This window comes from Panthera uncia (assembly GCF_023721935.1).
Source record: "Panthera uncia isolate 11264 chromosome B2 unlocalized genomic scaffold, Puncia_PCG_1.0 HiC_scaffold_25, whole genome shotgun sequence".
In the NCBI taxonomy this organism is placed as follows: domain Eukaryota; kingdom Metazoa; phylum Chordata; class Mammalia; order Carnivora; family Felidae; genus Panthera; species Panthera uncia.
Window position 1 is genome coordinate 7,947,783 of NW_026057581.1, and position 15,583 is coordinate 7,963,365.

At 41.1% G+C, this 15,583-nt stretch overlaps 1 protein-coding gene across 1 annotated transcript in view; it reads right to left on the reverse strand.

Annotated features, from left to right (window-relative positions):
• CDKAL1 (CDK5 regulatory subunit associated protein 1 like 1) overlaps positions 1 to 15,583 on the reverse strand; it is a 537,841-nt gene that overhangs the window by 294,949 nt on the left and 227,309 nt on the right. The window lies entirely within an intron of this gene.

Here is a 15,583-nt window from a genome sequence, read left to right on the forward strand (position 1 = left end):
AGTTACTTTTTGGCTGTTATCAGTATATCTAAACTCAGGAAAAAAGGCTCTTCCAATGATCACTCTAAAAACACACACTGGGGCGCCTGGGTGGTTCAGTCGGTTAAGCGTCAGACTCCAGCTCAGGTCATGATCTCACGGTTCATGGGTTAGAGCCCCACATCGGGCTCTGTGCCGACAGCTCAGAGCCTGGAGCCTGGAGCCTGGAGCCTGGAGCCTGCTTCGGATTCTGTGTCTCCCTCTCTCTCTCTCTGTGACTGCCTCTCTCTCTCTCTCTCTCTCTCTCTCAACAATATTAAAAGAAAAGAAATTTAAAAAATACACACACACACACACACACACACGACTAATCATTCTATAGCAGATGTAAACAAGAAAACAGCACAGTGGTGGTATGGCCCTTTGTGGATAGACAGGATACACAAAGATGGAAGAATAGTGGACTAAGTAACGATTTAAAGAGGATAAAGAGACTGCAAGTTAAGTCAGGAAACACAGATATGGCAGCATCACTCAACTGAAGTTGTCCAGAAACCACCGAGAGATGAGTGAAACAACACTTGGTTAAGGACAGGAACTAAGAAATGAAGCAAGCCATAGTGATGCTGCTTCTACGAAGCACTGTGGAGTATCATCTGGGAAACCTCCTGTCGTGATCACCGCGCAATTTTAAATTATGGCGTGAAAGAAGAAGGCAACTTAAAAATCAAACACAAAGTAAACCTGGAAACACCTACGTTATGCCCTCTTCCACCATTCACCTAGGATAACCTACCACTAGAATTTAAAGGTAAGGGACTCATATCCTGCCACCGAGGACCCTCTACTAGGCGTCACTGTACACGACTGAACCTCGCAGCAGCAGCACCGAAAGCCCTCCGTCCCAAGGAATCTGAAACAGACAGACGTCTTGTTTCCATGTATCAGTTCAACACGTCAACATCGGTGCTGCTATTGACACAGCGTCTTTATTTTTATTGCTTTGCTTCTTACGTTGCATATAATTGGAGATTAAGTTAGGAAAATAAACAAATAAACCTAAGAGTAGAAACAAGAATGAGAAAGAGATTAAGGTATAACAGACAGGGGTTTTAACAGTTTCACTCTTTGGAAGTAAAATCAGAGCGTTGAGTTTACCAGAGTAATCAGAACATCAATATTCGAAGGGTCATGCGTTGCCCAAACTCCAGAGTGAGGACAGCAGGCGACCACGGTGATTGAATTCTCAAAGGTAATCAATTACCAAAGAGGGTCCCACCAGCTCTCACATCCCACATGCTGAACATGAAATTGGACAAGACCATTTTCAGTCACCATATATTATACAAGTCCTATTTTATACAATCTCTGTATTTGTGGTCATTTCTAGGTACACAACCATAAGCCACACACGTAATAAAAAAGAACTGACCGTTATTATACTGCATGAAAACCAAAACAGAATTATTTACCAGTTAACTAAACCTGACTGGGACTCTCAGGAGCAGGGATGAAATAAGCGAGCCTCGTTTCTGTCACTGCACTAAGAGTATCTGATACATACGGATATCCTGAAAATATCTGTTGGATAAATGAGTGAATGAGTACAATGAAGATATGAACAAACCTATAAATAAAGCAGACCACCAATCTTTTTATCTTCCAGTCACAAGGTGTTACAGGTCCTAAATAAAAAAGTCCATCGTTACGTACCGCTGCCATAAATTTGTACAGGCACGTGGGCAGGCAGAGAACATCAGAAATGGGGAAAGGAGTTGGGGGAGGAAGAGAACAGACTAAAAATCCCATTTCAGGCAGTTTACGTTTTCCTCAAGAACAGTAATGGAACAATATATAAAATGCCCTTTACAAGGTAAAAAGGTCTTCCTAAACCCACATTACCTCTCACTATTAATAGCCATTTCGAGGAGAACCTAAAAAGAACCATAAAACATACATTACAATTCACAAAGCCACATACGTTGTTTGGAAACAGAAAGCAGGATTTTAAAAAATGACCTTGCCTTAAATCCAGGTTCCTTCGTCAATTTACAGAAAAAGAGACATTCCTCAGAGACTGCTTCATCAGATAAAGTAAATGAGGTCGTAACTACATGCACTATTGCCTTTTTAAAAAGCTAAACAAAACATTCTGCTTTGTCAGGGTTAGAAAAAATAAGACACCCAGGGCTACCATGTTGAGATGTAGCAAAAAGAATTTGTTCAAGTCGTTTCTGAAATAAATATGATATGTACTATTTTCGTGTTGAAAAAACTGGGAAGACTTTATCCCCATCATGTGTGTATCCAATTATCCTTAATTAAAGTTGCACTTGACAAGTTTCGGAGGCTTTTCCCCTTCCTGATAATGGTTGGAAAATGAGTTTTCCTGAAGCAACAGGAAAACTGACAGATGGTAGCTCTTTGGACACAGCCAATCATCCACTCCCAAAGTGCCCTTCCCAGGGCCACTCATTTTCACGCACCCTAACTCAACTACTGGTAAAGGGAAGGGAAGGGAAGGGAAGGGGAGGGGAGGGGAGGGGAGGGGAAGGGGAGGGGAAGGGAAGGGGAGGGGAGGGGGAAGGGGAAGGGAGGGGGAAGGGGAGGGGGAAGAGGGGAGGGGGAAGAGGGGAGGGGGAAGAGGGGAGGGGGAAGGGGAAGGGGAAGGGGAAGGAAGGGGAAGGGGAAGGGGAAGGGGAAGGGGAAGGGGAAGGGGAAGGGGAAGGGGAAGGAAGGGGAAGGGGAAGGGGAAGGGGAAGGGGAAGGGGAAGGGGAAGGAAGGGGAAGGAAGGGGAAGGAAGGGGAAGGGGAAGGAAGGGGAGAAGAAAAGACAGGCAATCCAGTAGTCCTCTAACTCTAAATCTGTATGATTTAACAGTCCCAAATGGTAACCACCAAAACAAGGAATTCAAATCTCATTCCAATGGATGAACTTAATGCACCTTAAGAGGCACCTGACAAGTGCACGACTAGACTCTTCCGAACCTCCAGCTGGCAGCCCGTTCTCTTGAAAACTCTAGGGCCCACAGCCACACAGCAAATGATGAAATGATGAGGCCAAGGTCTGAACCTAAGCAATCTCAAGCCACCTCTTTCACCCCTCTTCTCCTAGACTCTCATCTGAAACACCACCACTTACCAATTCATCATTCCCTGTGCAGGGCACAGCCTGTGTGCATTCCCTATGTGAGACAACTCAAAACCACTGTCTGGGTGATTCCCCGCCTGCTTAGATGGCCTTATGAACCCACCTAGGAGATAAATTTCGACATTCAGACTAAATACCCACTTTCTTTGGAAGCCCTACCTAATCCATCCAAACAATCCATTGGTGGTCCTCAATTAACTTTGTCTACACTCCTTCTGTCCTACTCACAATGCTATTATTGTTCTGTGCTTGTTTCGCTCTCCTGTGGGATTCTCAAGGGCAGACGCCAATACCAAATGAACACATCTATCTATCCTTAGCACTTAACAGGTGTTCAACCACATATCTTGAGTAAATAAATGTCCAGTTAGGGGGCTCTTTGGTTTTCTTAATGAACAAGCATAAGATACTTCCACACGTGAAATTAAAAAAAAAAAAGAAACTTTCTAAAACTGTGAAAGCATCTATAACTATTTAAAATTAATGTACATCCTCTCACCACAGACTCTATGAACTAACCTGAACAAAGTGTGGACCGCTCTACTCAATCAACTGCAATCTAAGATTCCCTTAATGCTGGGCCTAAATTTGAGTTTCTTTAAATTTTCAGTTTTTTATTCTCCCTTCCTCAAGTTAAATAGCTTTGTTGAATCAAAAAAGCGGTAAGCAAAATACACTTTTTAGTTAGGGGAATGGTACGTGCTCGAATTTGAAAGGATTTTTTAAAACCAACCATTTCTTTATATATCATTACTAAAAAAGTTATATATTCATTTCAGAGTTTATATAAAATAATGATTACATAAATAAGAATTTACAAAATTGGAGGTGAAATCCCCATTCTAATACTGCCTAAAATTTTTAACTGGGCCACTTGTTTAAAGGCATTTATTAAGCAGCATTTAAAAGTTCTCCTTAGTGATAATTACTTCATGGGTATGAACCAACAGTGCCATCCACTGTTCTTATGAATGATCTTTCCCAAATACAGTTTTATAATCCACTAAAAATAAGATCACTTTAAAATTTCATTTCTATGTATTTAAGTGGAAATAAAGTACTTGGTGATTTCATTGAAAATATCAAAAAAGCTGCAAATTTCAGGACAGCTAGTTTTTGGACAAAAGTAAAAATGTAACAAGTTCAAAACTGCCATAAATACTTCAATTTCACACATTTAATTGTTTGAGTAAGTTTTACTTCATTCATAGTCCAAATTATCATTTTCTCTTTTTCTACAAAACAATCATCTATTGCAAGAGAGAAGTAATTAGAATTATACTCCAGCCAGAAAAAAATTTTCTGCATTTAAGTAACACTGCTGTCACTAAATTACTAAAATATTTATGAAGTGAATTTATGCAAGACCAAGCTACAGGGGAAAAGAAGATTAATTTTTTTTTTTTTTTTAACATGGGGTTTGAACTCACGACCCTGAGATCAAGACCTGAGCTGAGACCAGGAGTCAGATGTTTACTGGACTGAGCCACCCAGGCGCCCTAACTTTTTTTTTTTTAAAGTTTGTCATTCACTTAACACTGAACGAGAGTGAAGTAGGAGATTGATGAGCTGATGATGAATTGAACAAGCTCCGAACTTTAAATCCTAGTACCAGAAACTATCTTGCATAAATAGTACAAAGGAAGAAGAGAAAAGAAGAGGAGAAGGAGTCATGGAGAATGTTGGTAGAGTGGAGGATAAACCAACATCAAAATTCTAGGGAAAACACTTATTAAAGTACCCATACTAAGTCAGGTGACACATGTAGTAGGCAGCACGTGTCCCCATGAGAAAAGAAATCAATTCTAAGAGGTCTCTAATGTACCTGAGTCACAAAGCCAGAAAATAAATGTCTATGCCTCCAGACCCAAGTGCAGCGCTCTCTCCAACGTGCCACAGACCCCAGTGCCTTCTCCAGAGTAAGTCGGAGTCACACTCCAGGTTCCTGACCAAGACATGGGTTCCTCGCCTCCCTAAGTTCACGGAAGAAGAGAAAAATAACAGCTCTCTGCTCGTCGTGGGGACATGCTAAAAGAACGGTTACAATCTCTAGCTTCAAGTTTCGCAGAAACCATATGTTAGGACTACAATAGTTTACTTTTGAAAGCATTTAACATAGAGAGCATTACATAAAATGTGTGAGTCACTTTAAGCTACAACTCTAAGAAAAGTCTCTCTTTTCTAGTGATTTAATCAGAAAGACTACCTTGCAGAGATTACAGGAATGTTTTAGCTTTTTATCTTCCGAGGACAGAAGAGGCTTTGCAACTTAGCATAATAAATGACAGAAATAAATCTGCATTTGTAAAAGTAGTGCTTAACTACTATAGTAAGCACAAGTGGTTAGCTACTAGCATAAAAGACAGCAGAAACAGAATCTAATTAGCGACATCAGTGGCCCTCAAGATAAGTGGACTGGCTAAATATTCTCCACAACAGGGTGAAGGATCCTGCAACAGAATGGCTGAGACCAGTGTTTCTCAAACTACAGTGACAGACGAGGATTTTGATTGCCAACCTCTTATAAACCGCTAGTTTTATAAAATACAATGAAAATGAATTCCAAGACATTGCAGCAATGTTAGACGGCTTTAAAAGTTTCTAAAACGATTGCTCTCAATTTCTACACTTGTCGCAGACCAGCCATCAGTAGTTGGTGACCCAGCACTGGTCCATGAATCACACTTTGTAGCCCTGGCTTCGAACGTTAAGGAGACTGTTCTGGCTACGTCCCTACTCAGCCGGCGCTCGGACACTGGTAGCGGATTCTGGTGGATGGAAGCTGGCCATGCTGTCTCATCGGGCTCCAGCGAACCTTTCACGCAAGGTGTGATTTAATCACCCAAAAGGAGCGAGAGATAGGACTTCACAAAGCTTACAAGAACAGCTGGACTGTGCCAGCTTGCTTAATAAGTTCTTATTACAGGTTTTGGACTGGGACTTGCTTTCATTATAATCTGACAGCTGGGTTATAAGGAACAACTAATCCCTATTGGTAGCGACTGCTGTCTATCAAAAAACCCCTAAGAGTTAGTTGTACAGAACAAAATTGGCTTAGGCTGATTCGCAGCATCAGTGCGGATATATAAAAAGCCAATACTGACCCACAATTTTTATGTTAGAGAATGACTATATATAGTCTGCCAAATCCTTTCTGGGAAGTGTTTTACCTTGGGATTCTGCCTCTTGGAAGAGAGAGGTGTTAGGACCTTCTAACAGCTGTCTCTGAGGAGGGCACCGAAGCTGAAGGAGCTTTCTCAAGACAGCACCATCAGAAGGCGGCCATGATTTATATAATCAGGACATTTGAACAACAGTCTAGCATGAACTACAAAAATAACAGCTTATTCTTCACATGATGCTGAGATATAAGAACTCAACAAATCATTAAAATATGCAGTCATTTCAAAGAGATGTTAAGATTTCCCAAATTTTATTCTCCCACGATATTAAAAAGATTCACCCTAGTATGAGTGTGATACCCCAGATATTCAAACTGCTAACAGGATCTCCTTGGAACCTTAATTAAAAGCTTTTTAGAGCAGGGGTGCCTGGGTGGCTCAGTCAGTTAAGCGGCTGACTTCGGCTCAGGTCATGATCTCACGGTCCATGAGTTCGAGACCCGCGTTGGGCTCTGTGCTGACAGCTCAGAGCCTGGAGCCCATTTCACATTCTGTGTCTCCCTCTCTCTCTGCCCCTCCCCTGTTCATGCTCTGCCTCTGTCTCAAAAATAAATAAACGTTAAAAAAATTAAAAAAAAAAAAAAAAGCTTTTTAGAGCACTCTAAATACCTCTAAAAATGTTTTTTTTTTTTTTTTTTTTTTTTTTTTTTTTTACGCAATGTAATTTTTTGAAAGCTGTAACTTAAGGGTAACATAAAAAGATAATACTTGCTGCTTCTGTTTTCCACCAAGTACTCATGATGGCAGTAGTCTTATTTGATGTCCAAGGCCATGAAAACTTTTTAACTGTGTTGCTGCCACAGCATCTCACAGAAAGGCAGTGAGAAAATGTCTGAGTAACCCACAGCTCAAATTCAGAGGTCTAAGGAGTCCCTGCTGTGTTCCCTTAGCCCCTAGAAAGACAGTCATGCTGAGATCTAAAAGCATTCCCCAGAATATAGAATAGAAAGAGATCCAAATCTTCCCCAGAGAGGAGCTGCGATTAATACCGTGTTTAGAGCTGCATGTTTTGGATTAGTCCATTCAATGTTAGTTACCTGTTGACTTGGGAAATGTTTACCTTTGTATGTATCATAGCACCTAACACAATACCTGGTAATGTGGTAAGCTCAGCATAGTTCTATTTTCAGACGTACTCTGATTATGTCTAGTTAATACTATTTCATGTTTTAATCATTAGAACCAGAAAGAGAACTGTTACTGTGATTATATTTCTCTAAAAATAATTTCACTTATATACAATAAATTATCATTGTTTCATTCATTCATTCATTCATTCATTCATTCATTCATTCATTCAAACATTGAGCACACCTATGAATCCAGCACTGGAATAGACATGATAAAATCTGGACATTAGAGAAAGAAAGTGAAAACATACAAGTTAGCTTTTTTCACAAAGATATGATGTTATAGGTGGGAAAAAGTAACAGATACTTTAAAAAATGGTAATAAATTCAAGTACATAATCTCAAAGAAAATTAGATTCCCCCTTAAAGGTTCGCATATACCATCATTTTATGTCTGACAAATGGCAAGTAATAAGAAAACTGAGATAAATCTTAAAAGAGAAAGTATCAGTAAAATATTACAGGGTCAGACAGTATTTCCTCAGATGTGTTTAGCCCAGGGGAGGATTATCCCTTCAAACTAGGGATAATCTGATAGTAGTACCTAAACGATGATACAACTTCTATCACAACTGCTACCCAGCGTCCAACTCTTGGCTTTGGAAGAACACGGTTGCCAAGAAATTGTCAAAACTGATGACTTTAAAGTAGGTGACAGGGAAGGCAAAAATGAGGCACAGATTTTCTTTACGGCCCAATTCCTAATTTTTACCTTTCGTCTTTACACTACCTAGGTTCCATCTCCATGCTCAGTACTAGGGAAAAAATAAGGCAATCACACACATGAGGTCCTCTAACAAAAACGGAGCCTTCCAACCCCAGCTCACTTCCTTGTTTACACACACGTAGACTCCGTACGACAGGGACTACAGCGCGGGCGTGATCCTTTTGTTAAATCTACATACATCTCCTCATAAACCCACACAGAACTACATGAATCTCCATATACTGTTATTTCAGAACTATGACTCCATTCCAGCATTTAATGAGAAAAATCAAACACTCTGGCATGAATCTTCAAATTTTTATCTTTACCTAAAATACTGGCTTATTTCTGGCTGGAGATTTCATTAGAATCTATCATGAGATGTGACTTGTGGTTTGTAGAAAATACACAGTGTAGGCAAACAACTGACACCAACACCAAGGAGAGGAAGGGAGGGATGAAGGGCACTGACAAGTCCTGGGGACGGGGCTGGAACTGCAATCGAGACCTGGCTGTATCCCAAGTCAGGGCCATCACAGGATTGCGGTGCAGTAACTAAAACATACTGGGACAGAACACTGACACACTGCTGTCTAGTTCACTTGCTAGCATGAAAGAACTGAATGAAACGCTGTCCGTACGTGAAACTGGCCAAGATCCGGGACATCTGGGTGGCTCGGTGGGTTAAGCGTCAGACTCTGGATTTCTTCTCAGGTCATGATTGCCATGGTTTCTGAGTTCAAGGCCCACCCACTTCAGGCACTGAGCTGACAGTGTGGAGCCTGCCTGGGATTCTCTGTCTTCCTTGCTCTCTGTGCTCTTCCCCCACTCGTTCTCTGTCTCTCCCTCAAAAATGAATAAATAAACAAATACATAAACCACTCAAGACCTTTAAGAAAAAGAACTAAGTTCTACACTCTGACTTACTCACATCCTTCACTGCTACATCCAGGGAGGCAGGGAAGTGTCCTACCCCCTTGCCAAGGCTTACCTTCCCATCCGTACACATGATCCTGCTGAACCAGCTTCTCCTGCCAATTTATTTCTCCTCCTTACCCCTCTGCCTCTAAACAGGCTCAGACAGAAGAATCTTTCTATTCTCTACAGACCACCTCTCTTCCTTCATAGTTAAACTCCTCAAAAGAGTAATCTTCCTGGATCAAAACTAATTCTGAATCTGGTTTCTAATTTTCCCACTTCCCTGAAACAGCTCCCTGTCCCAACATTTTTTCTCTGGAAGGGGCCTGAAGCAATTGATAGTACGACACACCATGTTCATAAACCTTCGTCTCTGCCTACTTCTAGTTCATAGAGGACTCCTCCCAAATCCTGTACACACGCAGCGACCACTCACCTTCAGTGACCTCACTCACTCACGCCTCTCCAACTAAGGCGTCTTTTGGGGCTTTGCATTGCCATCTCCAACCATGGTTGGCAAAGCCCAAATCGACATTTACAAACAACTCCAGTGGAGTATGCCAAAGCCCATCTTCTTCTTCTTCTTCTTCTTTTTTTTTTTTTTTTTGTTTATTTGAGAGAGAGAGGGAGAAAGAGAGAGAGCAAGGGAGGGGCAGAGAGAGAGGGAGAGAGAAACCCAAGCAGGTTCTGCACTGTCAGAGCGGAACCCAATGTGGGGCTTGAACTCACGAACTGTGAGATCGTGACCTGAGCCGAAATCAAGAGTCAGACACTCAACCGACTAGGCCAACCAGGAGCCCCAACCAAAGCCCATCTTTTTAACCATGACACGTTTCTGCTATCCATGCTTTTCCTCAAACTACCACTCAGGCCCTCACTCCTTGCTGGCCAGGCTGCTGTAACGGCCTCAGAAGAAGTCTCCCTGGACCTGTCTTCCAACACCAACCCATATTATCAGCTGGTACCAGAATCATCTTCCTGATGCCCAGCTATGATTACTTCTCACCGCTGCTCTAGACTTCAGTGACTCTCCTTTACCAACTGAATTAAGTGTAATTTCTCACCCTGGGGCAACTCGATTTTTCACACAGATGATGATTTATCCCACATTTCCTTACATACGCTGGAAACACCAGACTGCCTGGAGAAAACTATATTCTTCACCAACAACTTACATGGTCCACTCAGATGGCTTTGTTCATTCTTTTCTCTCCCTACAATTTTCTCATCATATCTATCCTAGTCCCTGGAACTTTGCATGCCAAATGGGAACTAAGGTTGCAGCTGATGTTAAGGTTGTTAATCAGGCGACATTAAATTAGAGAGTGTAGCCTGAATTATCCAGGTGGTTACTGTGTAATCATTTAAAAGTGGGACCGAGAGTCAGGGTGGGAGGAAATGATTCGAGGGAAAAAAGACAGAAAGAAATGCAATGTTGCAGGCTCTGAAGAGGGAAGAAGGGGACCATAGGCAAATAAAGTGGGTGGTTTTTAGATGCCGAAAAAAGGAAGTAAATGGATTCTCTCCAGTAGCCTACAGAACACAGTCCAACCAACACCTTGATTTTAGCATAAAAAAGATCTGTGTTAGACTTCTGACTTCCAGAACTATAAAATAATACGTGTGTAGTTTTAAGCCAGCCAGTTCGTGGTAATTTGAAACTGAATACACCTCCATGTGTAATTTCACACTCTACCTGTCTGTCTTTCAGGGCCCATTTCAAAAGTCTCTATAATGCAAAGATTGTTCTCCTCCCCAAAGATCCCTCTCTGCCAACTACACTGGATAGGATTCCTTGCTTCTCTTAACCCACAAAAGTATCTGATGGATTTAATAGGTAAGTCTTGGTCTTAACCACCAGCTACATGACAATTGAAGTTCTTTAACTTCTCTGCACTTTAGTTTGTTCATCTATTAAAAAAAAAAAATCTCATAAGGCTGTTTTGAGGATTAAATATAGGAAAGAATATACATTTCACAGCACTGTGCTTGGCATACATGAAGCACTCAATACGCATTAGCAATCATCGTTAACTTCATTCTCACCTGTTTTTTGGAATCACATCCACAAAGCTATCTCATCACCATATTTGACAGACATGTGCCATTCACGTTTCCCCTGCGGGGAGTCTCTACCACCCAAGAGACAGTCTGGAAATAAGAGCTTTTAAGACAGGTGGCAGCGAAGCTGAAACAGCTCAGCTCAGAAAACTAGAAGAGCACTGGAAAACGCACAATGAATCATGTGGACCAACATTTATATACTCAACATAGCAAATATAACGAAAAAGGAGTAAGCAAACACTGGAGAGAGGGTTTAGGAGAGAAGATAAAACACTATTGAAGAAATAAAAGGCATTCTCGGGGCACCTGAATGGCTTAGTCAGTTGAGCATCCGACTCTTGATTTCAGCTCAGGTCATGATCTCGCAGTTGGTGAGTTCGAGCCTCGCATCAGACTCTGTGCTGATGGCATGGAGCCTACTTGGGATTCTCTCTCTCTCTGCCCCCCGGCCCCATTCACACTGTCTCACTCTCTCTCTCAAAATAAATAAACTTTAAAAAATTTTTAAAAAAAGAAATAAATAAAAGGCATTCTCAAATAAATAATCTTCTCTCAGATCACCCAGAATCTGGCAAGACCTGAAAATGTTAACTTCTTCATTGGTTAAGCAATTAATGTACTCCTTATACTTCTATAGAAATGTAAGAAATCAGAACAATTCTGTAGACTCTAATTAGTAACCTCAACAATTTACTAACATACAATAAAATGTGTTGCAAATGTGAGCCTTTTCCCAAATGAAAAACTGATATAAAATTTAATATGTCCTTATTTAATTTGAAAGCAATAAAAAACTGTCAAGATTTTGATGAGAAGGATCATTTTCTCTTGTAAGAAATAATTATGGGAAGAATGCTTTTAAAACATTTAAATGTAAGCTAAAAAAAAAAAATCAAAACAAAAGAAAACAAAAAGCAATGAGCTCCACCAGAGGTCAGAAATAAAATCCAAGCTAAGATGTTAAGAGTGATACTGTGCCAAATGCTCACGGGATGCTCTCACCGGAGAGACAATAAGGCCACACCTGATTCGGGAAAGTGACTAGTAGTCAAGGAAGGTTAGAAATCCTTCTCTCAACTGGAGACAGATGGACTGACTTCTAACGTGCGGGGCATATGTGCTAACTTACTTACTAAGGGTGAGTTCTACACTGTAATCGGGGATAGGAAGTGACACAGTGACAGCCAATATCCAGGGAGCTGAATTAAAAAGTTTACAAGGTAGCCTCATTTTAAGAAATAATAAACCCAAGAAAAGGGAAACTCCAAATACCTGAAAAATTTTAACATAATGCCACTTAAAATGGCTACCTAGGGGCACCCGGGGGGCTTGGTCAGTTAAGCATCCGACTTCGGCTCAGGTCATGATCTCACAGTTCATGGCTCCAAGTCCCATGTCGGGCTCTATGCTGACAATTCAGAGCCTGGAGCCTGTTTCAGATTCTGTGCCTCCCTCTCTCACACGCTCACTCTCTCTCAAAAATCAATAAAAACATTAAAAATAATAATAAAATAAAATAAGGCAAACTTCTTAAAATTTCTTACAGCAGTGAAAACTAGTGATGGCCTTAAAACATGTATTCACAGGGGCGCCTGGGTGGCGCAGTCGGTTAAGCGTCCGGCTTCAGCCAGGTCACGATCTCGCGGTCCGTGAGTTCGAGCCCCGCGTCAGGCTCTGGGCTGACGGCTCGGAGCCTGGAGCCTGTTTCCGATTCTGTGTCTCCCTCTCTCTCTGCCCCTCCCCCGTTCATGCTCTGTCTCTCTCTGTCCCAAAAATAAATAAAAAAAAAACGTTGAAAACATGTATTCACAAATATTTATTGAGTACTCACTTTGTACTAGACACCAAACTCAGAGATAATAATATAACGATAACTGAAATACTTTCAGAGCCCAGGAAGCTTACAATTTACTGGGAAATATAAACTACCCGATGTGAAGGTGCCATAACCATGAGACAAGGGAACGTGGTAAACACACCATGGAAAGAGGGATGTATTCAGCTCAGTCATGGAAAGAGGAAGAAGAAGCCACCCCTGCCCCCCAAAAAAGCACGTAACTGCACAGGGAAGGATTGCCAACCAGATGAACGGGGGAAAGATAAGACGTGCCAGGCACACCTCATGGCATGCACAGGGGCCTGCAGCCGAGACAGAGGAGAACCCTGAGTCTGCATGTCGAGTAGTCCAGTGTCACTGAACACGGGAGGGTGAAGCAGGGAGTGACAAAATGAAAAAGTACAGAGAAACTAGAAAAACAAAGCATCTTCGAAAACAAACAGCTAGAAGCAACACTCAGTAGGTCGTCTAAAGCTGCAAAGTCACCCCGAAGAGACAAAATGGATCTAAATATGAGAGCATTTCAAAGACCCTAAACCATCAACACACTTAAAGAAATTTGTCTTGGCAAAGAGGTGTTGATCAATTCTCTACCGAAAAAAGAGAGAGATTCTCAGGAACACTTGACTTTGCCCTTCTAAAAGGCATTGTTCGGGAGAAAGCATGCTTAGCAAACTCCAAGTATTACTGTCCAACTGGCAAGGCCATCTGTACTGTGAAGAGAATTTAGCATAAACCCATTAAACTTTCAAATTATAAAAATCAATGATTCATTCATTCAGCAAGTAAATATTTATTAAATCCCTGCTGTGTACAGTTTTCTGTGTACTAAGGCTACAGTGGTAGATAAGAGTCGAAATTCCCCACTATCTTGGAGCTCATTACACACCGATGAGGGGAGACAATTAAAACGTCAACGAACTCCTATATGTTTCAATAGTGAGAAGTGTTATAGAAGAAAATAAGGCAAATATGGAGGACAGGGAATGTAGGGATATGGGAGTTTTATGCAGGAAATCGGGAATAAAAAGAAAAACCTGCAATATCTGAAGGAAGGAGAATAATTGAGACAGAGGGAGTAGCAAACAGCCTTATGTTTATAATTTGGCTCAGGCTCAAAAGAGAGAATAGATTAGATACTCTAGTCAATGCGATAACTACATTTCTCACTGTTCCACTCCGATTTAATCACTCTATGAGCTCGATGAGTGCAGGTTTCTGAATCTTCCACCCCAAAGGCCAGATGCTGGTCCAGGACAAACTCACCAAGTCAAATGAAACTGACCCCATGGGGCCTTTCAAAAGAAACCAAATGACTTCTTCAACCTTCCCTGATCTTTGGCAGCGGCGGGAAGGGTTAACCAGAAGGTGGTAAAACTAGAGAAAAGATGACCAACAACATTAGCTGTAACTGTGCGGGAGGAAGAGAAGGCAACCGCTAAGAGAGACGTAGAAAATGATGGAGAAGCAAGAGACAAGTTCGCCTGCTCTCCACAGGAAACAGCATGAAGGAAGCAAAGGACAAGGAAAACCATTCTAGAAAGGAAGGAAGAAAGCTGAAATCAAAGAGGAGCAGGACAGCTTGCCTTTGTGGGAGGAAGTTTTATGAATGGAGGAGGGAATTGGCCTCATCAGACTTTCAGACTACACTAACACTGACTGCAAATTCAGTAAATGCAAATAAAACCAAGTACGAAGGGGCACACCAAGAGTTACAGTAAGGGAGAAGAACTTCAGACAAAGATGTGGAAATTAAGAGTGCTTAATATTCAGTTACCATGCTCATTTTCAGTTTAAAGCTCAAAAGGGCAACATTTTCAAACATGCATTTCAGAGAATTAATAATCAAACCATGATTAGTATCTTGGGTATTAGTTACTTATAACCCTATTGAAAAAAAAACAAAGATGATTGGGTATGTTAACCATTCCAACAACAAAACACTCTCTTAAAAAACAATTTTTTTAATGTTTATATAATTTTTGAGAGAGAGAGAGAGAGAGAGAGAGAGCACGAGCGGGAAGGAGCAGAAAGAGAAGGAGACACAGAATCCAAAGCAGCCTCCTGGCTCTGAGTTGTCAGCACAGATTCTCCCCTTCAGATTCTCCAATTACTGTTTTTCCAGGTTTACTTTGTCCTTTGCCGATTATATACAGTGTTTTTTATGACTTTTTATAACTTTAACATCCTGTAAGATTCACCCATTGCAAGTATATAACTCGATGAGCTGTGCTGACAGCACAGAGCCTGAGGCGGGGCCGGAACCCATGAACCACGTGATCACAACCTGAGCCAAGTTGGATGCTTAACTGAGCCACACGGCACCCCCAAAACACTCTTTTAAAAAATATTTTAACCTGGGTGCATGGCTAGAAAACGCAATCCATGTCTATTACCAAAAAGAAGTCAGAATAATATTAATCAAAAACCTAAACTCTTCCTGAAATATAAGTGTAATTTATACCCTGGGAACATCTTTTAGCGGGAACTATATTCATGTGGTTTAGAGATTTTTGATTTTTCTTTCCCATGAAAACGTTCAATTGCTTTACTCTGTCACATGTCCAGTAGGAAAAAAACCTGAATTTGTGGATGGAGTATACTGAATATTTTATG